Below are 5,005 nucleotides of genomic sequence, written 5' to 3'. Positions count from 1 at the left end.
TCAAATTCATAAGGCAAGTATTGGATGGAAGAAGTGAAGAGAAAAGCATGCAAAGTGGAGAATTCATGAAGAAATGAGCATTTGGAGAATTCAAGGCCACGCGCACGTGTCATCTACGCGTACGCGCGAGAAGGATATTCATGGCCACGCATACGCGTGAGAAGGAAATTTGCCAGCGATGCGCACGCGTCGACCACGCGCACGCGTGATGCTGATCACGTGACCTCATTAAAGTGAATACGCTGGGAGCAATTTCTGAGATTTCCAGGCCCAAATCCAACTCATTTTTTAGGCTATTTCATGCAGAATTGAAGATTGGACAAAGGGGGAGCAATTAGATTAGCTTAGGATCATGCTTTAGGTAGTTTTCTAGAGAGAGAAGCTCCCTCTTCTCTCTAGAATTAGGGTAGAATTAGGTTAATTCCTTTTAGATCTAGGGTTTAATTCTTGTTTTCATCTTGTCTTCTTTGCAATTTCTTGTTCCTACATCTTCATTCTCTTAGTTTATATTGTTAATTTCTCTTTTGAGCTACTCTTTTATGTTGATGCACTCTTGTTGGATTTAGTTTTTCCTTTAATGTAATTTATGTTTCATGTTTTTTATGTTTAATTAAGTTGTTATTGTTGATTTCTTGCAATTGGGTAGTTATAGATTTATTATTCTTGCACTTTTATTATGCTTCCTTTTTATGCCTTCTAAGTGTTTGACAAAATGCTTGGTTGGATGTTAGAGTAGATTTTGAGCATTCTTGGCTTGGAAAAAGAAATTAGGAACTCTTGAGTCATTAATTAATACCCAACTTATGTTGGTGATCTAGGGTTGTTAGTTAATATTGTTTCCATTGACTCTAATCTCTTGCTAATTCAATTAGTAAGTTGATTAGGACTTTTGGATTGAGATTAACTAGTCCTATTTGACTTTCTTCCTATGTTGAAGATAACATTGTACCTTCTTCCGATGTTTAAGATGACTTAATAGGATTAGCTCTTGTTAACTATTGTATTATGATTAGTGACTAGGATAGAAAGCCTAGATTCTCAATCCTTGCCATGAATGTCTCTCTTTATTAGTTACTTTCTTTAGTTGCTTACTTTACTTTTGTTGCCATTTAATTTCTTGTACTTTTATCAACCCAACCCCCTTTGACCTCTGATGAGTGGATATTTTATATGCTTTTTGGCATAACTTTCATATAGTTTTTGATAGTTTTTATTTAGTTTTTATTGAGTTTTTATAGGTTTTAATGTTAAATTCACATTTTTTGATTCTACTATGAGTTTTTGTGTTTTTGGACAATTTCAGGTATTTTCTGGCTGAAATTGAGGAGATGGAGCAAAAGTTTGATTCAGAGATAGAGAAAGCACTGCAGATGCTGTCCAGATCTGATTTGCCTGCATTCGGAAGAGCTTTTCTGGAGCTACAGAAGTCCAAATAGAACGCTATCAACGGAGATAGAAAGCATACTTTTAGAGCTTTCCAGCAATATATAATGATTCATACTTTGCTTTGGATTAGAAGGCCCAAAATGGGCATCCAACGCCAGCTTCCTGCCCCCTTCCAAGCGTCCAGCGCCCAAAGAGTAGAGCCCAGCGTCCAAAGGCCCAGAGTGGACCCCCTAGCTAACATTCCACGCCCAAGGAGCCTCATAGCACGTGGATCTTATCAAAGCTCAGCCCAAACACTCACCAAGTGAGGCCCAGAAGTAGATTTTAGCACTAAATAGATTGTTTTACTCTTACTAGTCATTTGTTTAGTATTTAAGGGACTTAGTTCATGTTATACGTACTCACCTTACAACATAAATCATTTTTTCTCATATTACATGTTTCACATTGTCTTCTACCTCAGTATGAGTTTCTAAACCTCCTAGGTTGGGAGGAGGAGCCCTTCTAAGTCCTATGAATTAATAAAAGTACTATTGTTTCTTCTTCGATCCGTTTCTGATCTATCTCTAAGATGTATATTTGATCTTCATCGTGATGAACTGGATGATCTAACTAATTAGCTCTGTTCATCATATTAAGACGAACGTGCCTGACAAACACTCGCGTCTACTTGGGTTCGTGTGAGTACCTGGAAGAAAAGCACGAGCCAACAGCTATGTTTATACATCTCTTAGACGATTAATCCACAATTTTGTTGGGGACTTCTCGAGACACCAGTTCAACCAATCTCCGGGGAGATTAAGGTCTCCGTGGTATAGGCTAGACTCCAAAGAAGCAGCGTTCTCTGATCCAGAAGATTCGACCTTATCTGTGGCATTTTGAGTAGGATCGCCAGGAGAACGACTTGCTAAGCGCTTCACCCTCCATTGGATTGAAGAGGAGATCAATGACCACGAGCAATGACTTTGATCACTTACAGCCTGCCATAGAAGAAGATTATTCACAAGTAAAGAAGATAATAGTACCAGAGTTAATTCAGAAAGACAAGGCAACTCCGACTCTCAACTCAATTCCCAGCATATAATTCCTAATAGTTAATCCAATTGGCTTTATCCCTTTCAATTTCATAATCAAACTGCATCTAAACATAAACCTTCTAATTCCGCCTGACTAAGACCTACAAGACAACCATAGCTTGCTTCAAGCCACAATTCTCGTGGGATCGACCCTGACTTTCTCAGGTATTACTTGCACGACCTAGTGCACTTGCTGGTACTGTTGCTGTACGAAAAGGTGTGGGATTCTGCGTACACGCACACCAACCTCATAACCAATAATTAGGCACTCGATTGTAATTCCTAGGAAGAATGATCTGGGACTAATAATCTCGGTTATTTTTATTGAATTGGACTTGTGACAACTAAAACTAAACTTTGATTGAGTGTTACTTGTCGGTTTGGAACTATACTTGCAACGAAGTTATTTTTCTTTTACCAAGAAGAAATTCTAAGCCGACGGTTTTACTCACATCAAGTTTTTGGCGCCATTGCTGGGGAATTGCAATGTGTGCTTATTATTAGTTATTGTATATATGTAAATATTGTGAATATGTTTGCCTTTTGCTTCTTTGTTAGTTGTTGCTAGTTTTAGGAGTTTATTTTCATCATTTCTTGTTAGCTTTTGTTTTTATTTTGTCTTGTCACTATGAATTCTCACCACTTTGGCTATGAGTTTGGTTCAAACTATGTTGTAGGGAATGAAAACTTCAATGAGGATATGCATCAAGGATTTGGGAATCAAAGGTGGGAGGAGCCCCAAGCTTATGGACAACTTTCTTGGCAACAACCTCCTCCGGTTTCTTATGGGTATAATCCAACTCCTAATGCATACCAACCTAATGGATGTGGTGACCCTCATTGTGGTTGTCAACCACAATCACCATATGCATATGACTCTTTCCCTTAATATAGCCCCCAACAACCCTACTCACAAGCCTCATACCACCATTCACCTCCATATGATCCTAACCCATATCCATCATACCAACTACCATATGAACCATACCTAGAGCCACCACTATTCCAACACCAACACTCCCAAGAACCACCAAGACTTTCACCAATATGAACCACCTTCCAACTATGACACTCTTCCTCCAAACAATGAATTCTCTCTTCCACCACCACCTTCATTAGACGAATCTCTCCAACGCCTTATGCAAGAACAACAAGAACTTCTAGCTCATTCCCAAAAGCAAGGGGAAGTCGTGGCTAGCTTAACCAAAGTGATGAGCCAATTGGCATCATTGTGCTCAACTATCCAAGACACCCTTTATTGTTAAATGTGGGGGATTAATTGAGGAGCACAATGAGAAGGAAAATTTGGAGCTTCAAAGTGAAGAAGAGGAGTTGAAGCAAAAAGTGCAACAAGAGGAGGAAGCTGAGATTGTTGAAGAAGAGGAAGAAGTGGTTGAAGATTTAGGAGATGTTGAATGCAAAGAGGAATCTCAAGTTGAAGAACCTTCTTCCATAGAGTTTGAAATTAATATTGAGGAGGATAGTGCACAACCTCCAAGGCCTATTATGATTCAAGAATTGGAAGAAATGGGACAAGCAACAAGTCCTCCTATCTATGATGATTTCGCAGCAACATATGATCCTTTTGAATGTGATGGATCCTTCCCCATTGAACTTGGAATTGATGTTGAGGTAGATTTCACTCAACCTCCTATTTATGACTTGAGTAATGGGGAAGAGCTAGAAGACATTGGTGAAGAAGCATGTGAACTTGAGGAAGTTTGGCAAGAGGTAGAACTTGAAGAACCTTGCCAAGTGATGGAAGCCCGTAGAATTGGATGGACGGGAGTGGAATGTGCTTTAACAAGATTATTAGAAACTTCTCTACCTAAGTCACCATCTATTCCTTCATTTGAGTGGGTAAAAATTATTACTCTTAGCTTTATTATCCCACTTGAATTTGGCTTGCCAAAACGGATGGCTAACTTAGGGCGCTTTGTGGAATGAAGCGTAAGAGAAGGATGTTTAGTGGTTGGTGGTGTAAATCTAGATTCATTATGGTTGAAGCTTCAAGGATTAGATGCAAGGGTTGGACTAGTGCTCAATTGGATGGATCTAGGAGGATAGTTTGGTGCCTTAGTGAGAATTCAGTTTGCTTCTCACCCACTTAGAACTATGATGATCAACTTGAAGATGGGTGTGAAAACAAAGTGTGGGATTCCGAATCACACAAAGAGAATCAATTTTGGGAGCTCATGGTTTGTGAAGAACGCCATCAAAGCTTGATGCAAATGACATGGAATGATGGAGCTTATTCGAGACTCAAGCATTGGTGGATGTTCAAAGATGAATTCAAGCACAAGCCACCTTGACTAGAGCTCTCCATAAGTCCAACTTAAGGACAATAAATAAAAGTGCTAGGTGGGAGACAGCCTACCATGGTAACATCTTTTCATTTTTCTCTTTTGTGAATATTGGTAAAATTTGTTTAATTTCATGTTTCATTTGGTTGGTTGAGTTTAGTTGGTAGTCTAGTATGTTAAATAAGGTTTGATGGTGTTTTGGTAGCTGTTTGGATGTTTGGAATGCTTGGTTTAGTACTA

Source organism: Arachis ipaensis, chromosome B6, assembly GCF_059453495.1.
Source record: "Arachis ipaensis isolate K30076 ecotype BB chromosome B6, ASM5945349v1, whole genome shotgun sequence".
Taxonomy (NCBI): Eukaryota; Viridiplantae; Streptophyta; class Magnoliopsida; order Fabales; family Fabaceae; genus Arachis; species Arachis ipaensis.
Note: the sequence above shows the minus strand (reverse complement) of the source record.